This window comes from Bactrocera tryoni, chromosome 4 (genome assembly GCF_016617805.1).
Source record: "Bactrocera tryoni isolate S06 chromosome 4, CSIRO_BtryS06_freeze2, whole genome shotgun sequence".
Taxonomy (NCBI): domain Eukaryota; kingdom Metazoa; phylum Arthropoda; class Insecta; order Diptera; family Tephritidae; genus Bactrocera; species Bactrocera tryoni.
Window position 1 is genome coordinate 24,962,492 of NC_052502.1, and position 27,243 is coordinate 24,989,734.

Genomic DNA, 27,243 nt, shown 5'->3' on the forward strand with positions numbered 1-27,243 from the left:
TCGACCTTATTTTATCTATTTTTCCCACTACCACATACAATTACATGCCGCATACTACAAAACCGATCGAATAGAAAAAAGTCAGCCGAATGTTCTAAAATCCTGATTTTAGTTATATGGGGGGTAAGTCAAGTTTTCGCTCACATTTATCTATTTAGGCACGAAGATACACTGTTATGAGTAAAATACGCTCTCACATTTTTATTTGGATAACTCACAAATTGGCAGAGATATTAGGTATATAGGGGCTAAGGGAAGTGATGGCCTAATTTAACCCATTTTTACATACAGATATACCATTGACAGAGAAGGATTATCTCTGAAATTCAATTATATATCTCACACATTGAATGATATTTTCGATCAAAAGTGAACGATAGATACTGGAATCCAAATATAGACAGACAGTCACCCGAATTTAAATTTTTCTCCTCATCCTGTTCATTTATATATGTAGATATAACCCTGTAGGTGATACATGCAACCATTAGGTGAATATATTATACTATATAGCAACAGGTTGCCAGAGTATAAAAGTATGTAATATATATATTAAAATGAATTCTAGTATTCCAGTTGAAGATTAGAATGTTCCGATCTTGAAATATACCCCAATTTGGTCAAAAACATGTGTAAGCTGCTGGTCACTTCAGCATGATTGCTTTTTTAAAACAGTACATTTGTTGTCATTACAGTTCAATTTAAATGGTAGCTGTAAGCTATTGCGTTCCAATCTAAAAAATATATTCTGAGATTATAGTGATGCCTTGAATAATAATCAATGTCAAAACTTGTGAGATAAAAAGTATTCCTTTTCAAGGACTTGGCTTGTATCGGTCAGTATGTGTGACAGGTATATGCTATAGTTATAGTTCTCGGTTCAAATAAAAGAGCAGCTTCGTAGATAGGAAAGAATATGTCCAAAATTTCAGGTAGACATCTCAAATACTGAGTAATGCATACTATATATACAGACAGTTAGACAAGGCTAAAACGACTCAGCTTGTCATACAGATCACTTATATATAAATTTCATTGAATCTCCGATGTTTCATTCAGAGTATTACAAACTTCGCGGAAAACATAATATACACTGTTCAGGGTTAAAAAACACCAAATAGGCAATTGTGTATCCTTTCTGTACTAATTATCGATGAATGAGAAAAATTAACCCTTTTCCGTGCTTATTTTAAGTGATGAATACAGTTTTTGACCAACAAACACGATTCTCATTTACATTCGGAATAAAATAGCATACCGAATGACACTGTATTTTACTTTACTCTAGTTTACCAATTGCGAACATATGTTTTTGAATATTTACCAAAAGTTCTGTTCATAAAGTATATTATATGACTACATAATTACAAAATTGCATTATTCTAATATATTATGAATACAGAATAGATCAACATTTGGGAGGAAGTTGATATTAGAAGAGAGAGAGGGAGTAAGAAATGAATAAAGTCATCTGCTTTTTCACTTTGGTATAATTTAAAAACACAAAGACCTATAAAAAGTCGACAGCCTAGTTCAATAAATACCAGAAGTATGTCTTGTAACAAGAGCCCTACTAAAGAAACAAAGCTATGCGGATCGCGTTGATCGGTTAGGTTACAAATGTTTTGCAACTTTCCATTTTTCTTCATAAAAACCTTTGAGATTTAGTACCACTTTCATTCGAGCGATCATTACCAGAATTGATTTTGATTTGGTTTATCATTTCATAACGAACAGACCGACTCCGGAACATCTTTTGCAAATTGTTCAAATTTATTACCAAAACCATTCCCGATTTGTTAATTTATTGAACGAAAATTTTGGTGAAAGCATTGTCTCTAATCTGGGTCTAATATCGCATGATTTAACACCACTAGACTATTGATGATGTTATGTGAAGTTGCTAAATAAGCCTGAGAAGATTGACACTTTGGAAGAGAATATTCGATGCGGTATTGCTGACATATATCTGAAATTGTTGCAAAAGGTGGTCAAAAATCAGGTCTCTGGGCTGGTATTTATTCGAGCCAGTCGAGGCGGTCTTTTGCTCGAAATCTGTTTTAAAAGGTTACATGGGTTTACGAGTTTCAAAAAATCTAAATTTTTATTGTCTTATTAAATTCCAAGACACCTCTAGAATATTGTTCTGAAGTTGATCCGAATAATAGTTTCGGAGATACAGCCTGGAGAACTTGTGCGCTACAGGCGAGCTAGGTACTTAGCCTTTTTTAAATGCGAAAAATTTTCTCGAGATTCTTTTTTTTTTTGGTTGGGAAGATTTCTCGAAAACTACTCTACCGATCTTCATAAAATTTTACACAGGTCTTTGAGATACAATTCTTAAACACATGGATGAACAATTTGAAAAGAAAACGTTGCGAAGTTTTCATTTTTTTTGTAGAAACATCTGCCAAAAATCCAATTTTCAATTTTTTTCCTTTATCCAAACTCTCACTTAAGGTTTAACTAATATACGATTTTTTTTTGCTTTAGATTATCCTGTGTTATCCAGCCAACGCGGGCGCTTCATTTTTCCGAGGGGTCATAGGGAAATGGCGTCGCAATGGCCGAGTTTCTTTTTTTTCAAAAATTATTTTGTTAATAGTGTATGTTTGTAATAATAAAAAATTCAGATAAAATTTTAATCTTTTATATGAGAAAATAATTGTTGAAAAAGGGCTGTTTTTCCCGAGGAACCTTTTATATTAAACTTGGAAAATATGAAAAAAATATTTGCTTCCACAACTATTTTAAAAAAATCTCCAATGCAAAGTTTTCATATATTTTATGCAAATTTTCTAAAATTAATATGCCTCTTCCTGTGTAGAAGCAACTTGCCAAACGCATATGCAACAGTGTGCTTAAAAATAACCAACATGCAACATGCGTTTACACACCGGCGCCACAGCAAAATGAGAGTTCGCCGGATGAAAGGTATTGGCGCCGCGCCATGCCAAAATATTTCCGAATTCATTTACATTCATGCATATGTTGCATGTGTTGCAGTGATTGTGTGAATGCGCTTTGGCCCAAGTAATCCACTGCGCCTGCGCGGATTCACGCTGTTGCACACAGCATGGAAAGTGAAAGCGTTTCGCTTGTTCGCCGCTTATGCGCGCTGATTGCACTCCAATTTTGCATATGGACTTTTCCGCAGCGCGGAGATAATAAAAAGGCGCGCACACCAACCTACCCACATACATATGTATGTAAATGCAAACATATGTTTGGGCACCAAAAAAAAAAAAAATAGCAAGTTGTAAGCGCAATAACATACTTGCAACTGTGGCAGTTAAACACCAGCGCGCTTAATTGATTTCTTTCTTTCATTCCGGTCGGAGTTTTCGTGCTTTTAAATGTAGTTGTTTTTATTTTTGTTTCAACACTATTTTTATAACTCTTTCGCTTTGCTTTTCTTTTTGCTGTTTGTAAGTGTAAAGCAGCAATTCGCTTTAATTGCCGTCGAACTGCGCGGCTAAGCTCCGCTTGCATTGTGGCAGGTTAATTGGTGTGGCAGCATTTCGCGTCGACTGGGTAACGCAATACGCTAACGAGCGCGCACCAAAACGCGTGCCAAATACATACATATGCCAAGCTCAATTTATGTGCGCACATATGCAAACATATTTACATATAAACACACATGTAAATATGTATGTGAGTGCAATTAGATTTGCAAGCGCTTTCAGTTTCAGGATGTGAGCGCATTTGTTGGCCGTAAATCGTTGCGGACTTTGCACCGCGCCGCACCGGGCGCCCGATTTATCTCATTGTCGCTGCTGGTCATTTGCTCGCCTGGCAGCTGGCATTTTTGCTTAATGTGTTTATCGACATGTCAGTCAATTTTGCCGGTGATTATCGCATTGATTTGCCGCAGCGCGCTAAGAAAAATGCAAAAGTTTTACGTTTCACTCAAGCGGACGGCCGGCATTCGCTATTTGGTGTTGGCTCGTGATTGCAAACACAACAATCTTAATGAAAATAAAAGAAATATAAAATGAAAGAGTTTTGAGGCAAGAAAGCAAATAAAGTTTATGCAAAATGCAGCAATTTTTGGGTCATTAAGATATTTCAATGTGGTAGCCTCGCAGCTGTCTCATTACACCACAATTTAACGCCAATAATGTGCGCATTTTGTTGGCTTACAAAAGTTTGTGCAAATTTATGCATTTCCCAGCTGTTTTGTGTACAAATACAAATTTTTGCAAGAGAATTGCTTTTGCGATTTGAGCTCGTTTCAAGTTTATTACGAATTTTATGGTTTATAGAACGTGATTCGAGAAAGAAAGACAAAGACTGCAGAAGTCAAATTTATTCGAAATAATTTGGTGGGGTATAAGTTCCCTCAGTTTTTGAGATATCAATCGAGATTGGATACATTCTTTGCCCTCCTAGAAGCTTTTCATTTATCAGAATCGCTGGTATCGAATCAGTATAGTCTTTTATTTGACAGGATATCTGCATGAAATTCGGCATAAATTGTTCCAAGGCAAGGTTGAAATCTCCGTACTTATAGTGTGACAAAAAAGCACTCGAATGATACATATATACATTCCCCGGGTAAATGTTGTTTCGAAAAAAGTATTTTGCTAAGTTGGTAGAACTGTCCTTAATTGCTATGCCAAATATCTGTCAACTACAAAAAGACAAGCTTACCAGTTCAAAAGCCTTCAAAGACGGTCGAGAGATCGTTGAAGACATGCCTCGTTCTGGACAACCTTCGACATATTCAACTGATGAAAATATTAAAAAATTGAAGAATATGGTGCTTGAAAATCGTCAGGCAATTATTAGAGAGACAGGAAGAGAGCTCGACATCACACAACAATTCCAACCAATTCGCCGGGTTCGTAGAAAGTATGTCATCCCAAATGCTTCAACCATTGTATGGTGATAACTTGACAGTGGAGGAGAAAGTGTCAGCTACTACGTCTTGAAAGACGCTACAGTTGTCTGGCAGTTTGAAATAAGAGTGGATAAAGCGCTCTCAACAGAAGACTCCCACCTTTTTTTGAACTTCGCTCCACCCATGAAAAAGCTCATTGCGCCTCTTTCCCAGCGATCCTGCCACAAATACATAAATATCACTCGAAGGTATAAGCGCTAAGAAAATACTACTAGAAATATGCTCCGCGATGCAGTGATTCAGTCAAAGTGAGAAAGGATTTTGGATTGTCGCTTTCTCGAATCCTTAATGTATCCAGTTTCTACAAGTCTGATAGCAAGTACTTGCCGGCTATTTTCACCACAGCTAAATGCAGAATGGTATTAAGTGCCATCGTTGCAGTAGTGGGCCAACACCGATACCAACAAAAGTCGCTCGTATTGGTCGTGTTTTTCCGAGCGCCCTCCACCAGACAAATCCACCTTAGAACAGTATTGTCTTAATGTCTTAATTACATCGGTTTCCTCGGGCAAAAAATAGGCTTTTTTCAAAAATGTTTTTCTCATATAAAAAATTAAATATTTTATTCGAATTTTTTTATTGTTGCCAACGAAAAAATTCTGAAATTTTTGGCAAAAAATATTTTAAACTCGACCATAGCGGCATTTTCGGTGACCCCTCGTAAAAAGATGAGCTCGCGTTGGCAAGATAACTCTTTACAGGGTCTTCTAAAGTGAAAAAACCCTTAACTTAAAACTTGGACATAAGAAAAAAGTGAAAATTGGATTTTCGGCAGATATTTTTACAAAAAAATTTAAATTTCAGTGAAATCTTCGCGACTTCCTCCAGGTTTTTAAGAATTGTATCTTAAGGACCTGTGTAAAATTTCATGAAGATCCGTTGAGTGGTTCTCAAGAAATCTTTCCAGTTTCGAGAAAAACGTGTTTAAAGACGGACAAGTTCTCAGAGCTGTATCTTCGAAACTAGTACTTGGATCACCTTGAAAATTTAGAACAGTATTCTAGAGGTCTTGTAAAATTTAAATATACATTAAAAAAAATAGATTTTTTGAAACCCATGTAACTCCTTAAATATCATGTAATTTAAACACTATTCGCAACTTTAGCTGCGGTACCTACTAACTACACATATATTCAATACGCTCTGACAACCGTAATAGAAACACTAAAGGAAAAATCTTTAAAAGAGAACTGATTTTCTAGTAACTGAACACCAAAAAACAGACACATACCTAAAAGATTTCAGTTAATCCTTAGAAGTTCCGAAAGCATAAACTTATTGTATTTAGAATAATTTTTCATTTAAAACAATGATTATACTTCAGGAAAAATGTTGGCTTGTGTTTCGCTCGCAGCATCTTAAGTTTATTGGGATCTATCGGCGTCTTTAAAAAATCATGTTCCATCCTTTTCTCGTCCAATTATTACCATAAAACTCTTTCAAATATACTTTTCTATAAATGGTAAGCTTTTTTTAACATATGAAACAAGACTTCACACATTTTGTCTGCAAAAATTTGATCAAATCAATAGTCTTAAGGCAAATTTCCCAGTTACCATACATATTGGTAAAACCAAATTCCAATTAAGAATCTATGAACACGGTCTACAATAGCAACACAACCAGTTAAGATGAAAAATATTCTATAAATAAAAAAAGAAAATAAAAACGATTAAAAACGAAACTATAAATTAAATAAAAAACGGCAAAAAAGCAAATAAGCTCAAGAACTTTATGGACTCACTTAAATATTTACAATGAAAAAACAAGCACTAAGAAAAAAAAGGCAAAGAAATACAAACAAGTTTAACCACTTTGCGCGACAACAAAAGCACCAGCTACCGGCCAATATTTTGTCCGACAGCCAATCAGTCTGCCGGCAAACCATTTCGACTAAAGTTGTGAAGCGAAGCAGCTGAAGAGTTGAGCGTTGCGGCGCGAGCTTGAGTAAAATTGTGGCAACGGCGAACAGCTGACCGCAGCCAAGTCAAGTTCAGTGGAAAATAATTATAATTGGACGCTGCTGTGTGGCAAATATTTGAAATAACAGAAATTCTTTGAAGCGACTGCAAACCAAGTGAAATAGTAAAAATTTAAAATAAATGAAAAATAAATAAAAAGTGCAATTCTTGTAACTCTGCATACGTAATCTAATAAATATGTAGGAGTGTAGCGTGAGTTAGGTATATATAATGGATTTATGGTGAATAAACGGTGGTAAGTTGAGAATAACAAGCGTCAAGCGCTGCAGCAAATTATAAAGAAAAATTTCAAATAAAAAAATAAAAATTAAAAAAAAAAAAGTAGAAAAAATAAAAATAAAACTATATTAGCAACAGTGGCAATGAAGTGTCAGTCACCAGTAACAACAACACAAATTATTGCTGCCACCATTGCCGCCAATATACTTATACACAAAAGTACTGGCGTTCGCGGATGCATTACAATAGCGTGCTTTTCTTACTTCTCAGTGCACATATGCATGTGTTTTCATACATATATATAAACATATTTACATATGTGCTTATATGAGCGAGACATTACCTTCTTTACTTCAACTCCGTCATTTATTGTAAAGGCAAAATCCCTGTTTGAGTCAATCGCGCTTGCTTTTTGATCTGCGAAACTTTAAAGGTCAACCGGCTACAAAAAAATAAACAAAACTTTTTTGCATATTCATAAGTTTAAATGTTTATATACGCTAAAGTCATTATGTACTTATATTATTATACACTTATAGGCAAGGCGGTCTGACTGAAGTCGGTTACCCAACATTTTTTTTTTTAATTTGAGCCTAAATATTTGGTATAAAAAATATATATTTTTATAGCAAAAAAACAAAAATGAAATCTATTAGCTATTGTAGTTAGAAAAGACTAAGTGTAACCAAAACGAATTTACTATGTCTTCAAATTTGAGCCCCACTTTAAAGGAACACAAATTTTTAATAATTATAACCTTATGGTTAAGAAGGGTTTGGGTGTAGTCAGAGAAATGAAAACATTATAAATTGAAAATTTTTTCTTTCCTTTGACTCTTTTCATAGTTATCCTGTTTTATTATTGTAAGAAATTTCAACTTGACTTGACAGAAATATGAAAAAAGTTAGTAATTGTAAAAGTAATAGCTTCTTGTGGTGATCATCACTAATCTTTGGAGAGCCATTTAAAATCAATTGGACAGAAAAAATTAGTTTTACTAAGGGGTTAAGGGTAGTTAGAATTGTCAAAAAATTAATTTTTTTACATTTTCGTTAAGTGTAATATCTTAAAAATATTCCCTGAAAATTTCACGTTGATCCGATAATTAGTTTTTGAGTTATTTGACAAATAACAAAGAGAGCTCGAGCCCTTCAAAGCGCTAGTGTGAAATTTTAAACACGTTTTTCTTAAAACTGTGTTTTTTGAACCGGTGACAACTGTAACTCGAAAACCGTTCAGTAGATTTTAATGAAATTTATGCAGCTTTTACCTCACCTGAGGCCGCCATTTTGTTAATTTTGAAAATAAAAAAAATCCTTCTATCAGGCCCGAGCTTATCTATTTATAAAACTAAATTTTTTTTGTCCGATTGATTTTAGGTGAATCTCCAAGGACTTATGCTTGACTTTGGAACAGGGTCAACACAAACAACTATAACTTTGGAAATTTAGTTGTTTTTTTGGAAATTTTCGTGACTTCACGTCAACAAACCCTATAATAATGCCATATTACTACTTTTGTAAAATAACATAATTTAAGAGCAAAAAAAAATACTGAAAACTCTAATTTTTTCGTGCCTCTGACTACCCCTAACCCCTTAATAGATAACTTTTTCTTATCCATAAAATGGCGGCCTTAGGAAATTTTGTTTAATATTTTCGGGAAAAACAAAGGTTAATTGTTTATGAAATTCCAAATAAAATCAAAACGTTTCATGAATGCACTTGTGTTCAAAATGCTGCATAAATTGCATTAGCTGAACAAATTAAATTCATCAAACCGAACGGTTTTTGAGCTACATTGGTCACCAGCTTAGTTTACACCGTTTTAAGAACAACACATTTGAAGTTTCACACGAACGTTCCAGCGCCCCTGAGAACTCTTTGTGAATTATCGAATAACTTGAAATGTATTTATAGAATTTACTTCAAATATTTAAAGAATAGTTTTAAGTAAGGTATAATAATTAATAATTGAAACAAAATGCAAAAAAAATTTATTTTTTGAAAACTTGTCTTACCCCCAATCACTTAAGCTGCCAAGCATCGTCAAATTCATTTTTCAAATATTTTTATACTCTCGCAACAAAGTTGCTAAGGAGAGTATTATAGTTTTGTTCACATAACGGTTGTTTGTAAGTCCTAAAACTAAAAGAGTCAGATGTAGGGTTATATATACCAAAGTGATCAGGGTGACGAGTAGAGTTGAAATCCGGATGTCTGTCTGTCCGTCCGTCCGTCCGTGCAAGCTGTAACTTGAGTAAAAATTGAGATATCATGAAGAAACTTGGTACACGTATTTCTTGGCTCCATAAGAAGGTTAAGTTCGAAATGGGCAAAATCGTCCCACTGTCACGCCCACAAAATGGCGGAAACCGAAAACCTATAAAGTGTCATAACTAAGCCATAAATAAAGATATTAAAGAAATTTGACACAAAGGATCGCATTAGGGAGAAGCATATTTGGACGTAATTTTTTTGGAAAAGTGGGCGTTGCCCCGCCCCCTACTAAGTTTTTTGGACATATCTCAGAAACTACTATAGCTATGTCAACCAAACTCTATAGAGTCGTTTCCTTCAGGCATTTCCATATACAGTTCAAAAATGGAAGAAATCGGATAATAACCACGCCCACTTCCCATACAAAGGTTATGTTGAAAATCACTAAAAGTACGTTAACCGACTAACAAAAAACGTCAGAAACACTAAATTTTACGGAAGAAGTTGCAGAAGGAAGCTGCACCCAGGCTTTTTTAAAAAAATTGAAAATGGGCGTGGCGCCTCCCACTTATGGACCAAAAACCATATCTCAGGAACTGCTCAACCGATTTCAATGAAATTCAGTACGTAACATTTTCTGGACACCCTGATAACATATAAATATGTAAATTATTATCACTGTAAATTATTATCACTTTATCATGCGAGAGTATAAAATGTTCGGTGACACCCGAACTTAGCCCTTCCTTACTTGTTATATAGATATATTCTAACAAATTCTTGATTTTTAATTTTTTTTCAAAAGCACTAAACCTTAGATAGGTAGTACAAAACCTTAACGTATTTTGAGAACCATAAATAAATTCTATATTAAATTCATGAGCTTCTATAGACTTCTCGGGTGGTTTGAGGGTTTTAAAACTCTCTACTTCGTACGATATCACGAAATTTAGTCATTGCAATTTATTTGCCAACTAAATTTTCAAATAAGAATTATCATTAATGTTTTATATAGGGTCTTCCATTTCGTGGTCCCCTACTTTTTTTAAAGAAGAAATACAGAAACTTTAGATTTAATGGGAAATGTTTATTATCGTTCGAAAGAACATTATTTGGTTTTATTTTGTGAAGATTATCCCTTTCTAATGTTGCCCGCGGTTGCGTCTCAGATGGTCCATACGTTGAGTGTAATTTTAGGTGAGTCGTTTGAACATTTCGTCTGGTAACTGACGAATGGCACACGTAATGCTTTGCTTCAAGGCCAGAATCGAAGCGGGACTGTCAGCATAGACTTCAGACTTTACATATCTCCACAGGAGAAAGTCTAAGATATGAAATCACACAAAATTTTTGATGAAATAAGGACCGATGATTTCGCCAGTCCACAGACCACACCTAACCGTTGTTTTTTCTGGATGAAATGGCAGCTTTTGAATCTCTTCAGGTTCCTCTTTGTCCCAAATGCTAAATTTGAGTTGTTTACATACCCATTGAGCCAGAAATGGGCCTTATCGCTTAACAAAATTTGATTCAAAAACGTAGAATCTTCTTGAAACTTTTCAAGAGCCCATAGAGCGAAGCGATGTCGCTTGGGAAGGTCGAGTGACATCAGTTCTTGCACTGTATTTGGTACGCTTTCATTTTAAGGTCACGGCATAAAATGCGCCAAGTCAGTCCGAGTTGCTGCGAACGGCGCTTGACGGTCTTCGTTTGAACTTTCAGCTGCGGCTACTATATGTCTTCTCCACTATGTGCTGGACATGGTCATTTCGGTCGAATATTATTTAGTAATGAATGCTGGATTTCAAGATGAGCGATGGTGTTGCAAATAGTACACGCAGTAGGCCGATTATGACCATAATTGAGCGAAGCGCGCGAAACACATTCTTTATGGAACGTGAATTTTTGTAATAAAGTTGAACGATTTGTAAACGTTGTTCGCACATAAGTCTATTCATGATAAAATGCCAAACAATACTGACCAGAAATATTTTGACAGCTTGACATGACTCATTCGAGATCTGTCAGAAAAAGGCTATTAAAAATATTTCTACTTGGATCACCCGTTACTACATATGTATAATGATTTCCGTTTTTTTTAAACACTTTTTGTCGAATATGTCGATCAGTGTATGTACATATATGTAGTGAATCGTGTATATATATAATTGCTTGGATTGTGATCTTATGACGTTATGCACCTTAAGGAATTTCCCAGGCATTGATTCTCGTAAGAGTATAGAGTTACACCCGAACTTTGCCATTCCTTACTTGATTGCTATTAGTACAGTTTCAAAAATGATATGCAAAACTATGTCATTTATAAAAAATAAGAAAAAAATAGAACCACCTTAATGTGCATAAATATATACATATGTACATATATGTCTATGATTTTATAGTTTACCCATGCATTCATGTCATTTTATATTTTTCCATGTAAGACATCATCATCTGCAATTCGCAGTCATGTTCGCGAGCTTATAAATCGTCAAAGCAACAAAGCCGTGCATAGCTTCAAGAAGTGCTTGAGTATTTTGGCAGCGTTGCCTGGTTGTTGTTGAGTCTGCTCATAAACACCATTTATTTGCTTTTGATTGTTGCTAATTTTTGGTGTACACGTTGGTTGTAAAGTTTTAGTTTAACAGTTTGTTCGCCGTGGGAAATTTGTCGAAAGCAACATTAAATACTAAAACTAAATGCGCATGAGTACGCACACACATACATACATTTATGGTCTAAGTGCTTAAATGCTTGCACGCGTTGATATGGCAAAACTGCATACGTGAGGATGAAAAGTGCACTTTTTGATGAGCTTGTTAAATATTTTTCTACTAAAATAAGCGAATATAATAATAACAAAAAAGTTGTTACATTTCGAAAATATACGCGAACATTAAATGCAACGTGTGAGGTTAACAAATTTCACCAAAGTGCATGTAAAAATGTAAAATTTTGGGTGAAAGTTTATCTCAGCTAATTTCATTTAAAAAATACAAAATAAATTGTTGTTTTTTCTAAAAATTAAGTTTTTTTTTAAAGAAAATCGAAATTTTTCCAAAAAATGTATATAGTATATATTATATATATATTATATATATGTATATGTAACTAAAATTATGAATATATAAAAATACGTTGAGCAGTACTAATGTCTGAAGCACTGGATGAAGATAATCCAATTACCCACAAAAGGGTTAATAAAACATTTTGTCGTAAGTAATTTTTGTCCTTCCATCAAAACTTTTTGATATCTCTGCCTAGTTAAAGGCAGACTCTCTATCTCGTTGTACAGAACATAACAGTTTTGTTTACCTCTTATTTTATCGGATATATTACCAGCTATTTATCCTTACTTTAAAGCTAGCGATCAGAAACTCATGTATTCTATTACTAGATAGCTTGGCTTCGCGGAAACGGTCAGTGTTGGGCTACCATTACTTCTTCCTTTGGCGCAACATTATTTAAGGCAAAGTGTATTGTTTGAGGTCTCATGAGCTGTTCGCCCTTAAACTAGTATTTTCCTAATTGTTGGCGTTCTATTTGATGATTGTCATATCGGTTCCACATGGTATGGTTGATATTCTTCCCAGATGTTAATTGCAGAAACTGTTTGAAAGAAGGCGATGTAAGCAATATGTCAACATTTCCTTACCGATTGTCTCGCCCTTGCGAGGTTAAAGTTTAAACATCTGAGCACCCAAGTATTTAGACATCCCGCTGAGTTTCAGTGAATTGAAATAAAACTTCGTCTTCTTCTTCTTCTTTACTAGCGTAGATACCGCTTACGTGATTATAGCCGTGTTAACAACATACAACTTTTTAGTAGACTTATATTGGTGTCAAGGTAGTTTGTCGTGTTCTAAGGGCTGGTTGCAGAACTTCTTCTTTCTGGCTTTATAAACGACTGTATATAGTAAGTCTAAGTGCACTCCCCGTATTAAGAATCAGCCAGTGAACCTAACCTATTCTAACCTAACCTACTCATTACCGACAATATTCGTCGTTCTGTTTAACTTTATCTGGCATATGTACATCGGCCAGCTCAGATATTTAGAAAATTTTGGTGCCAACATTTCTTAGAATTTATGATGGCCGCCATATTCACTAGACATGACTCCGTGTGGCTTTTTCTTATTTACAAAAATAAGGTTGTTCCAAAAATTGAGTTTGAGAACTGTTTCGACGATTGGAAGAACCGTTGAATTGAGTAAGAATTATCGAAGGGGGAATATTTTAAAGGCTCACATGGGTTCACGGGTTTCAAGTATCGATTTTTTTCATTGTCTTATTAAATTCAGCAACACCTCTCGAATATTTTCGTAAATTTTGAAGTTGATCCGAGTAATAGTTTCGAAGATACAGGCTTGAAAACTTGTTCTCTCGAGAATAGCTTGGCTTAGCGCGCTGTATTTAAATGCGTTTTACTCAAAACTGTGTTTTTGACGTCGGTTGGTAAGATTTCTCGAGAACCACTCAACCGATCTTCATGAAATTTTATGAAGGTCTTTAAGATACAATCCTTAAAGACTTGGATGAAGAAAATGTCGCAAATTCTTCACCGAAATTTTAATTTTTTTTTTTTAAATAACTGCCAAAAATTCAATTCTTAGTTTTTATACCCTGAACAGGGTATATTAAGTTTGTCACGAAGTTTGTAACGCCCAGAAGGAAGCGTCGAAGACCGTATAAAGTATATAAATATATAAATATATCATTGAGCAGTATGTTGAGATGAGTTGATTTAGCCATGTCCGTCTGTCTGTATATATACGAACCAGTCCCTCAGTATTTAAGATATCGTTTTGAAATTTTGCAAACGTCATTTTCTCTTCAAGAAGCTGCTCATTTGTCGGAACTGCTGAAATCGGACCATGGAAAATTTTCACATTTGACAAGATATATTCACGAAATATGGTTATTTTCTAAAGCAAAAATGTTATATCCGAAGAAATTGTTCAGATCGTATTACTATAGCATATAGCTGCCATACAAACCGAACGATCGGCATCAATTGCTTGCATGGAAAACTTTCGCATTTGACGTGGTATCTTCACGAAATTTGACATGGATTACTGCTTAAGGTAACAATATAATCTTCGAAAAAAATTTTCAGATCGGCTATATGCTATAGCTTCCATACAAACTGAACACATATTTACTAAAAGAAATGCACCTGTGAAGGGTGCAGCCGTTAACGTTTTTTCTTCTTTTCCTTTTTTCTAAGTTAAGGTTTTAAGTAAAACACGTATTTTTTCACTTTAGATGATCCGGTAAGGAATTATCCTACCAACGCGGGCACATCTTATTTCCAAGGGTCACTGAAAATGGCGTCGCAATGATTTTTTTGATTAATATTTTTTTCCAAAATTTTCGGAATTTTGGAATTTCTTTGATAATACTGAACAATCGATATCTTCAAGCAAATTGGCACGGTGTATTCTTCGAAATAATTTTTTCAGAACTTGTTTGTGTTTTATAAAATAAAGAGTTAGAGCATAACTAATAGAGGTCATATACATTTTTTTAGGTTCTGAATATAAAGAATAAAATATAGCTGCGTAGTTTATCAGTTATATAATGTTTAAATTTTCGAATATATAGAGGTGACCACGACTGCTTCCAAGCGGCTTATGTATTTTTCCATAAACATTACTACGAATGCCTTCATTCCACTATGTCGTCACCCTAAATCCGCTTATTTTACTTATTTCGCCGAAGTATTCAATAAAGTTAGATTTATTGACAGAAAATTTCAACCGAATTCGACAGAAATATATTTAATACAATAAATTAACCCTTGTTTGGGATTAAGTTAAAATTCTTCCGCAATATGCACAGACGTACATATGTATATGTATGTGCATTATGTGAAAATGCGAGGTGCGTCGGTGAGGTTTTTCCATGACAAAAAGCTATATTTCATTGCAAAAAAGCGATTTTTTTCTGGTGCCAACTTGTAGTAACGCGTTCGTACAACATTTAACCGAGTTCTCAACAACTAAGTACCTGTGTATGTGTGTCTGTATATATTTATATTATGTGGTGAGTGGACATTTCTCATTCTACAACTGGTCGTTCGCAGCGTTGTTTGTTAGTTTGTTCGGCGGTAATTGCCATTTGTGTGCGCATTTTTATTTTCATGTGCTCATATAATATTATTGCGATTGCATATGCTCGTAAGCGAGCTTGTGTGCTAAGAAATACATACTCTAGCTTATAGCATGTGGGTATGTGCAATCACAGATGTTGCAATTGCAGCAACGCACCTTTTAAATTGAAGACGAATGACGCACAGTGTGTTGCAAAAGCGCCAGTAAATTGCCAAGAGAATAAGCTTTGTGCAATACATGCATACAAATGCTGAAATATATATGTTTGTCATAAATATATGTGTGCGTATGTGTATGTAAGAAAATAATTCTGTCAGTGCAAGTATTTCCTTACAAGCAACCAAATAAATTTACGACATTTACAGCGAATTTGCCAAGTAATAGCCGGTGTTTGGACTTATGTTTATTACACGGAGGTGTGCTTGTATTTACATACATGTACATATATGTGTGTGTGTAACTTTGTGTCATTGCTTGCGTACATCAATTCAGTATTGACAAAGCGATTTCGTTGTGTGTCGCTATAAATACTAAATTTGTACGAAAGGAAAACAAAAACAATAAAAAAACCAAAAACAAAAAAACAAAATCAACAAAAATAAATAAAAAGAAACTTAAAATTTTAAGCATTTTTCGCACAACTCATCTAATGCGCACTATTTCGTTATTTGCCTTTGTGTGTGTGTGCGAAAGTGGGTTTTTGTTTTTGTCTCTATTTCTGCACATTTGTATTTGTCAGCTAAATTTTTGTTTTTGGCTTAAAAAATATCTGCCTTTTTTGCTTTTTTTCCTTCCTATTATTATTGTCCGTTGACTTTGCAAGAATCTCGTTTCCTCTTTGGCATCTTTTAAGCCGATTTCAAAAGAATGCTTTATCACTTTTAATTAATTAGAGTTGCTCCATTGTATTCTCAGTATATTTTAAATTAAATAACGTCTTACATAACTCATGGCATTATAACTAATTTGTGCTAATTATGACAAATGTTCTTTATTGCTAAGCGAATTATAACAGAAATGCTACACGGTTGCTGTCGCCAATATTTATTTATGTTATGAGAGGTTAGTTCACAATGAAAATACTATTTTTGGAGAAATAATTCTACTGCTTAAAGTTTTTACGATTGAGGAAAAAAATTTCCATTGTGTGCCCCTATCCAAGTTCTTAAGGGATGAGGCCAGTATACATAAAGCTCTAAAAATTAATCTAACTTTTATAATTTGTTCTCAAACTATACCTCTACGGGCGATTCTAGCGCCTCGTATTATCACAATATAGAAACTTGCGATAGGCATTAAGTAACATCATTGAAAACACTCACTTTCGGAAAAAACATGTTTCCAATCTTACATGCTGAGTTGACTGACCCAATTTCTTCGATATAACAGTGAAATGGACACACAATTATTTTATTGGGTAGTCGAAAAAGTCTTTTCGTATTTTGTCAATAGATGTCGTTGCAGTCGTACAAATATGAAGAGTTGTGAGTATGTGAAGTTTACGGAGACGATGCTGTATCAGTTCGTGTAGCACAACAATGCTTCACTTCCTTCCGTTTTGAAAATTTCGATTTATACTGATGAAAGTTTTACACTGATGGGATATTGTCTCTAGCGAAAAAATGGCAAAAAGTAGTAGACCAAAATGGTGCGTATTTGTTTATTTATTTATTAGTATAATTATAAAAAAAAATAAGTTGAAGTTTGATTAAAAATACGAAAAGGCTTTCGACTACCCAGTACTACACTTTAAAGTCCTGTCCTGGCCTAACCACTTAAGTGAACCATTACTCGATTTTGTATTATACATACTACTATGAGTTAAAAATAGCATGTTGCATAAATTTAAAATTCTTAATTTATTTTTAAATACTTATGTCGTCCCACTCAAAGTAATGCCCCTTGCCCCAATACATTTGTGCCAACGTTTTTTTTAATCGAAACAGTTGTTAAAGTCAATTTCCGGAATAGCTTTCAATGCGCCTAGAGATTCACGTTTAATGTCTTCAATTGACTCAAAACGTTATCCCCGGAGCGATCGTTTGAGTTTGCTGATTGACCAGAAATTAGGCGTAGACGCTGGTTGCAGAACGATATACATACATAGGTTGAAAATTTGGTAAAAAAATCACGAAAAATCAATATAGTATGCTATGGGGGATTATTGTGGTGCAGAAACCAATAGTTGTCGGCTCATAATTGCGGTTTCCTTTTATGAATAGTTTCACGAAAACAACGCATAACACTCAAATAGCATTCCTTGTTGATTCGGATTACACCACACCTCATTAATCGAAGAAAACTGTCAACCTAACCTTAATTATTGACAGTGGCGTAGCTACAACTTCGAGCGCCCGGGGCCAAGGATGTTCTGCCGCCCCCCTTTATCTACCTACCTACAAGTTTCATCAGGTGGTTCGAACAAAAGTGAATTTTTACAAAATTCCTTCGATATTAAGGAATTAAATTTAGGAACTAGAAGCCACGCTAATTCTGTAGTTCCACAATTCTCACAATACGGTTTTTGAGGAAATAAATTTACAAGACATCGTATTAAAAGCCATAGAAAAAAACCATTTTCACCCTATATCTTGTACACTTTTGACACAATTTGCAGGAATTTTTGCCCGAATTGGAGTTTTTAAATACCATTTTGCCGCCCCCAAGACGTTGCGCCCGGGGCATTATTAGACCAAGTGAACCAGCTTCATGAAAATTATTGGTCTTTGAGCAACCCTTTTATTTTTCTTTTTAATTAAATTAACAAAAAAAATTCTGAAATACGGACGAGTTTTCATGTTCTTTCTTCTTCTAGCTAACTATCTTCTATATCTTGAAACCTGTATAAGATAAATAATAGCATCTTTCAGAATCGAATGTATTTCTTAATACTTTTTTTGTTAAAATTGTTGAAAAATGTACTTCAAAAGGACATGTATAATTTTAGTCCATCAACCTTGAGAATATTTTTTCCCGATTTTTGATTTATAATATAGGTTTTGTTGTGAATTCATATAATTTTTAATTCTGATTGGTTATTGTTTAAGAAACGTTTATTTCAAATAAAATATGAAAAATTCTATGGAATTTAGTTTTTCATTAAATTTTCACAATTAAAATTTTACAATTACACAGACGACAGTTTGGAGAAAAAGATGTTTTCTCTGGAGAATAGAATTTTATAGAGTAATTTTCCACTTTCTTTTTTCTTGGTTTTGAGTGGTTAAATTTACAAATTATTTCGAATGGAAATACCAATGATGGAAACATTGATAGTTAGCTTGTCATCTATCTCTTTAGATAAATCTAAACCTGAAATAATACCAAATACTTAGCAGCTTCAAAATGCATTAGGATCATTACTTCAAAGTGGTTTAAGAAAGTAGTGAACTGTTCTAAAAACTGTGTTGTGGGTTTAAGTGATGGATTAAATTTATTATTGTATTTTGTATTTCTGTTTATTTAACAAATATCTCTTTTTCGAATTCATTTACTGTAAAAAAAATGTTAAATTGACTGAAAAAACTAAGTTTGTTTATTAAATAAAAAAGTGTATTTATGCATTAATCTTATCTATATATGGATATGTAGTACCTCTATAATGAAAATATACTCCACCAACCACACCTAATCCACACCAAATCCACACCATTAATATTCATCGCATTCAATACAAACTTAATTGTTTATTGAAATATTCAACCGATATGGTCTATTACGTTTTGTTATTCAAGATTAGTTTGCATATTTATTCAAGTGAACGAATATTCATTTCTATAGACTAAAATATATGTATTTCGACAAATCAATTTTCCCACGCTTTTGTATGCACTGCAAGCAAGTCATTCCAGCTCAATTTGCGGTTAGTCCGAGTGAGGCGCGCTCGCCGCTGACACATGTGTGCGTGTGTGTGTCGCAAGCAAGTGTGGAATTGTGAAAGATTTGTGTCGAGGAAGCGCTATAAAATACAATAATAAAAAAATACACAAAAGTGATTTGAAACATAAACAATAAAGCGAAATGTTGCGAATTTAACAGGAAGCTGCAAAAATGCAGATGAAAGACTGACCGAAAGTAGGTTTTGTTCTTGTAGCATACTCTTTGCGGTTGCCGAATGCTTTACTGAATATTGGGTTAAGATCTGTATACTTGTTCTGACGGAATCTTGAACTCCTTAATTGAGAACAATTTTGAAATTTTTGGGTTTTATTCAACAGTTCATAGCTGAGGATTTCTATTTATAAAGAAGTTACTTAAACTATAAGTTCTGTATATAAATACTGCTTTTCGGACCATTTGTCAATCATTACGTTCAAAGTTATTAGAAAAATTATTGATATCTTAACCATTGCTTGATTATTTCAAAATTTATCGCTACTGGCTGTAACGGTTATTCCAAAATACACTCTTTCAAAAATGATTTGTGCATCTAATTTTATTTAACAGATTTATAAACTCAAGCTTCGATTTAATTCCAGCTAATTTTGTTAGCTTCGATTATTGTTATTTATGTTAATTGTACTTTTATGTGTTTTATGTTAATCAGCATGCAATACTTCCTTTTGTAGCTGCCACTTTTGGTTTCAAATGCATGGTTTTATCTTTACTGCTAACTTATTGAATCGATATTTGGTAATCAGCGAATTAAATTAATTGAATGGTTGTTGACAGCTTGAAATATATTGATGGCTTTAGTTCGTTCAAAAACTGCATAATCAGCAACGAGTTTCTTCTACACACGTCTAACTGAATGTTTGCAAATGTTGGCGTTACTTATTAACCCATTGGCGCAATCCACTTCACCAAGGCTTCAAGCCTGGATTTCAATGAAAGTATAAATTAAGTAAGACAATATTTTTGAAGGAGATGCATACATTTCATTAAATAATATTTATTATTTAAAACATGGTTACTGTGAATAGTTTGATTTGATTTTGATTAGTAGCTATGTTTTATTAAGGATCTGCTTCAGGTAAATAATCCTACTATGAGAGCAAATTGCATATAAAATTGTGGAACTTTAAATACAAATATCTCGAAAACTATAAGTCTGAGGAGGGTATATGAGTATACATTTTTTAATCCTGATGACCTTCTCTTTCCGTTTATACCCTCAAATCGCGGCGCCAAAAGAATCGTAATCGTGCCTTTAAATTTAACACAGAATATTTACTTAATAATATTTGGTTCTGTAAATTTCGCTGTATTCATGTTGTTTCAATACGATGCTTCCACATCAGTAGTTAAAATGTCAGAAAGACTGAAGTGGAGAATTTTTAATAATTTATGAAACTCAGTTAGCTACACAATCAGACAAACATTTTTCACAGTTTGCCAAGCATTTTTCCACATACGTGGAGTTTTCTCTATTTTTGACCAGTGTTTCTGAAAAATGTTGCGATCTAGTTTAAAAAATTGTAATGCAAACAACGAGGTTTCCTAAGCATCGTATTTCTCATATTCATCTTTATTTTTTAGCGCTGCACCGTTTTGTGAGCTTTGGCTCTGTGATCTCCAGACATTTCGATGTGTTGCCATTTTTCTATATCTTACACCAATTCTTCGAACCATCTTGAACTTATTTTTGCTTTAGTATTGAACGCTTTGGCTTTTAGTATCCATCGATCTCATGATTTCTGTCTGTAAAACAGACATTAATATTTTGAAAGACATTGATATTTTAATGTCATGTTAAGAAGAGGCATTCTATGATAATTTTTGCAGTTACCATCGTCTCTTTGAGGATGGGGACTATTTTTTGCTGAATTCCAGTTTTCTGGCAACGATTCACTGTTCCTGATCAAGGTTGTCCAGAGACAATTTTTTTTAGTGAAATCAAAGATATTCGTTTTAGTAGTTGTGCGGAGTTCAGCTGTTATCCTCTCCGGGTCATTTATAGTTTTTCTTGTGGTTGATAATTGTAAATATTTTTGACGTGATACAAGAATCGTAGCATCCGTCGCCTTATGCTAGAAAATCGGCAAGTTTTCATTGAAGCAATTTGTCAAAATACTGTTTGTAAACTATGAAGCTGTCTAATACTTTTGGTTCAGGTTAATTTGAAAGATTTCAAGTAACATATAGCCTTCATTTAATACATCCCAATTTGGGAAGTTAGTATTTGTTGTCACTAATGCAGGCGTAGTTCTTAGATACGCAAGCTATCGCTCAGTTCCACCTAATGTAAAACGTTTTTGATATTAATAACGGTCCTCCCTCGGTAGACAATTACAAAATCTTCCACCATGCATTTACCAAGAAAAGTTTCCCACGCAATCTATCAACCATTCCTGTGTTTTTAAAGTTATAATATATCTGATTTGCGAAGTAAAGTCCTCTCTCGACGAATAAAAACCAAACTTTATAAGTTACTTATGATTCCCATCCTGCTAAGTGGTGAAAAGGCATGGAAGATGACAGCATCGGATGAGTCGACGTTAAGAGTTTTCGAGAGAAAGGTTCTGCGGATGATTTATGGTACTTTGCGCATTGGCCACGGCGAACGATGAGCTGTATGAAATATACGACGAATGGTCGAAAACACTCTAGCTCTGAGAGTATTCAACACAGTACCCGCCGTGGGAAGCAGAGGAAGAGGAAAAACTCCTCACCATTGGAAAGACTAGGTGGAGAAGGACGTGGCTTTGCTTTGAATCACCAACTAACGGCGCTTTGCGAAAATAAGTAAAGAGCGGTGTTTTCGCCAGTTAAAAAAAATATATATCTGATCACCCTATTATACAGGATTTGTCCGAGAATCTAAAAATAATTTATGAAACTAATACTCCCGTTTGCGATATTATTCTCTGAAGCAGTTTAACCCTTTGCCCTCTACTCTAACTGATCTTTTTGAATTTGTTTTACAAAAATTACTAACAGGCATCTTGTGCGCAAGGTTAAAACCAGTTTGATATATTACTTATAAATTCTAGTAATTTGTCTTATTTAAGCCTCAGGCTATGATTTTCAATTTGTCGTCTCAGAACAATTATTCTAAATTGTTTTTAACAATATTTTAAAAGCCAATCGAATTTTCGAAAATATATGCTACTTAACAGATTCTTATAACAGAAATATACGTTCCTAAAGGAATATACCAAACATAGTGATCAGCTAATTTACGGATCGTTAAACCAGTTTGCAGTTAACCAAGTTCCCCACCTCCTAAAGATAACCTCACTGCACCAAAACCTATCACCACTTTGCCTTCACTGTCATTCATTCATGCTGACGTTCAATGAATTGTTGTTTAATTTTAGCCAAAATTAATTGAATAATCAAATAAACATAGTATTATTGCGAAGTAGTTAAAACAAAAAAAGCTTGTTATTTGCCTGAACCGAGATAATGACATAAACCAAATTGAGTTAACACAATTTTGGCAAGCTCTACGGCGAAAACGCTGAGGCAGCAGCCGCTAACAGCTTAAATTGTAGTTGGCAAAATTTATTGCGAGGCTTTTTTGGTAACTTTTTGATTGCTGATTATAAGTTTTTATTGAATATTTAACAACATTTAATCGCGCACATTATTGGTTTCACTTTAAGTATTGGTGTGTGTGTGTTTGAAGTTATTCTTATTATTACAGGTTCGCTTTGGGTTTATTTTTTGCATTTGCTTTATATTTTCTTGATGTTGCACATTGTTTAATCCAACCAAATAAAATACATACTAAGCATAATTGATTGTTTTCGTGTATTGACCTTGCCGCGTTTTTTTTAAACAAAAAAATTTAATTTTTTTGATTCTTACTTTTTTGCTGACTTTTTCGTTTTACTCTTGTTTGCCACAAATAATATGGTTTACCATGTTTTACATTTTGTTTTGCTTTTGTTTATGCATACACATGTATTTTGCGTTTGTTATTTACTTATACTTTTTTTTTGCTTTTCGAAATCGCGTGTTTGACTTCATTTAAAAGTGTTGCTTCCTTCTTCAAAGGCGGCAACATGCCACGTAAGCTTACGCGGAACTGAAATCATTCATATTCTAAGGAAGAAATATTGTAGGCCTTTGTAAAACAATGTAAACTAATTAAATTTTTTTTCTCAAAAACTCAATTTTTTAAGCACTTACACATATTTTTGAGTGTACAGAAAGTCATAAATTTGTATACTTGTATACTAGTTTTTTATCTAGAGATTAAGTGCATTTGCTCAAAATTTATTTGCTATATTTAAATATAAAAAATTTTACAGTTACCTAATTTACCATGTTTATGGATATGATATTAATAGATTGATGCTTTTTTTACTTCCAGGCTTACAGAAAAAGTTATCGAATAATTAGAAACAAATAGTTTTTGGGTAAGTTGAATTCAAAAATAATGTAATATATTAAAATATTTACTATATATTTTTACAAACCTAATGCAAATCTTAAATATGTTCTATCTGCAAGATTTTTATTTGTTTCTTTACAAAAAATAATATTTATAATATATTCTGAGTAAAAGTCAAGTATCATTCGAAAGAACATTATTTGTCACTTTTTTTTGAAGATTATCTCTTTCAAGTGTTGGCCTGAGCACGTCTCAGATGGTGCTGCGTTGAGTCCAAGTTTCGATGACTCGTTCGCGCATTTCGAGTGGTTACTAGCCTATTAAACGCGCGATGTTATGTTTTGAACTAAAGCTTGAATCGAAACGGGAATATCCGCATAGACTTTAGACTTTACATATCCCCACAAGAAAAAGCCTAACAGTGCGATATCATAACATCTTGGTGTCCAGTCCAGATAATTTCATTATCTGCTTACCGCTGTCGCGGGAATTGTCGCGAGTTAACGGTCGCCATTGACGGTTAGGTTCTCACCGGGATCATTTTTGTAGAAATATGGGCCGATGATTCCACCACAAAAAATACCGTCCGTTTTTTTGTTTCTTTTTCTATGGAATGAAAGCTCTTGAATCTCTTCAGGTTTGCCCTTCGTCCTAAATGTGCCAATTTTGCTTTTTACATACCCATTGAGCCAGAAATGGGCTCTGAACAAAATTTGGCTCGAAAACATCGGATCTTTTTGGAACTTTCCTAAAGCCCATAGAGCAAAGCGATGTCGCTTCGGGAGGACGAGTGGTTTCAGTTCTTGCATAAGCTGTATTTTTTACGCTTTTAATTTAAGATCTCGACGTAAAATGGCCTTCTGTCCGTCTGTATACTTATATACGAACTAGTCCATCAGTTTTTAAGATATCGTTTTGAAATTTTGCTAACGTCATTTTCTTTTCAAGAAGCTGCTCATTTGTCGGAACTGCCGATATCGGACCACTATAACTTATAGCTGCCATACAAACTGAACGATCGGAATCAAGTTTTTATATGGGAAACTTTCACATTTGACAATATATCTTCACAAAAGTTGGCACAGGTTATTTTCTAAGATAATAATGTAATATACGAAGAAATTGTCCAGATCAGATTACTATAGCATATAGCTTCCATACAAGCTGGACACATAGTTACTATGTAAAAGAAATGCCGAAGTTAACGTTTTTTCTTCTTTGTGAAGTTATTGCCCGATCGAACTCCCTGTATAAATTAAATCAGCTAAACTCTAGAATACCTTCAATTTGAACAGTTCTTTTGCTGTGCACTGATGGACGATATTGACAGCTTTCATAATAATTCTAATGTACATAGTTTAAAGTGTCCATTAACTAATTAGGGGAGCAGTTGGAAATTTTAAGCGTTAAAAAAGGTTTATCTCGATTATAGTCAAAACTGAAAGTTCTAATAAAAATTTTAAATGACAATAGCTAATGAAAATATTTTGTTTATATAACCTAAAAATGTATGCGAAAATTTAAATTTGTTGTATGTTTTATATATGTTTTATACAAAAAAAATAGTTTTCTTTCTTAAAATTTGACGTAAACTTAAGTACTTGTGTCCCTATATCGAAAATAACCCTAATAATTTCCATTCAAAAGTTTTCAGGTCAATTCAGACTTCAGACATTTTTAAGTCAGTTGGTTTTATTTTTGTGGAAATATCTACTTTCTTATGGTATAAAAAATATATTCAAAAATTTATATATGATGAATTATATATATGAATTTTATATTAATTTTTATGGCAAGTTTTCTCAGAAACTGCAGACGTCTTTAAACAATCCAAAGTTGCTTTTTTCATGTCTTAACTATTTTTCATGGTAGTTTTCTTCTCTTACAAAAATGTTTCTTCTTCTGCGTACTCGGCTTTTCGAAGTTTCGTGTTATTTTCTCAACATTTTTCAAGTAAGTTTGTTTTTTCTTAGAATAATGTCTTCTAACCAGAAAAAAGTGCAAAATTGTATACCCTTCTCAAAACTTTATAGTCAGAGTTGCTCATAATATTTATTTTTTCTTCCGATAGCAATAAATTTAGACTAAGTTTTTCTACTAATCTTAGTGAATCTGTCAATTATGTGAAGCTCAATAATAGAAGCTTTTTAAAAATCTTCCTAGACCACTAAGACTGTCTGCTCTCTATCAAATTTTCTTACTAACAGCATTGTTCAAGTGTGAAAATGGAAGGCAAAAAATATATTTCTTTATTGGCTATCGTTCATTTGGGTATAAGTATGTATGTATATGGTGCCATAAAAAATAATTTTAATTTTAAATATCTCTTTTGGGACAAAAACGTGTCCCTAATCACGATTAGTTAGCTTAACATAACCTAACTCACGTCACGTCACTATTAATCACGTTGAGAAGTCATTAAATTTTGAGGTTATCTGTAATATTCTCGGTAATTATGAAACTATGAATATTATTACATAAATGCAGCATGTGAGTTCATACCTATGGAAAATTGTTGGATTTAAAGCTAAGCTACCGTTACTTGTAATTAAAACCGATTGCCACATTAGTGGCATGACATGACCAAATGTCAATGAAGGCGGAAGCGTTTAAGACATGCAAATACACACACATACAACCGCGACCATGCACACCTACACAGGCCAAAAGCAGGCGGAGCGTATTTATTAAAATGCATTTATGTAAGCGCAAGAGGTTGCTCATACGCCAGAGCGCATGTGTAAGAGCGTGTGCTGTGTGATTGTTTTGCTGCAACATGCGATTGTTATCTTAATTAAACACTGTCAGTTGCATTTTTAACCAATTTGGAGTTCAAGTGTGACTTTTTCAGCAGTCTCTGCAGTCAGCTGCTGTCTTAGTCCCTGTCTCATATAATTATTACATAATGGCACTTCTTGCCTTTTATGTTAATTATGCTGCGGTGTCAGCTGTTGCTGCTGTTGGGTCCGCTTGCCTATCTACAAACATACATACATACGCTTCGTGTGTCTCGTGCTGTGTGTGGCTTCTGTTGTGTCAGCTCATTTTCCACAGCATTTCAACGCAACGTGTGACTTTATAATTATACAAAATTATTTGCTGTTCTCCTATGTTATACAATTATGTATATTTGTTATATATCTATATATATATATATGTATATATGTATAGTATATATGATTATAAAAATGAACTGGTATTTCTTGCATGCTGCAGCTGTTTTCTGTTTATTTATTGCTACCCTTTTCTGCTTTCATCATTTCTTAAGCAGGTTATGTAGTCTACTTTTACCTTTTTTATCGCTTGCCACTCGCTTTGACTGCTCGTTGTGATCTTCCCGTTTCTTTTGCTTCATCTTCGCCGCCTCGGTTGACACGAGTTGTTTTAGAGTTCAAGTTGAATGTCCGTTTGTGTTGCAAGCGTAACATTTCATGCTTTATCTGCTATAATTTTTCAGATATTCACTTGCGTGCTGGGCTCTCTTCTCTATCTTTCGATTTCAACAACTGTAAATGGGCAATTA

At 33.8% G+C, this 27,243-nt stretch overlaps 1 protein-coding gene across 4 annotated transcripts in view; it reads left to right on the top strand.

Moving 5' to 3' along the window:
* The window catches only part of LOC120775723 (myb-like protein P), a 175,373-nt gene that overhangs the window by 114,835 nt on the left and 33,295 nt on the right, over window positions 1-27,243 (top strand). For 3 of the 4 annotated variants that reach the window (XM_040106036.1, XM_040106039.1, XM_040106038.1), the window contains exon 4: window positions 23,700-23,745. The exons of the other annotated variant lie outside the window; for it this stretch is intronic. The gene's annotated coding sequence lies outside the window, so the exon portion shown is untranslated. The remainder of the gene's footprint in view (window positions 1-23,699; window positions 23,746-27,243) is intronic. 4 annotated transcript variants of the gene reach the window in all.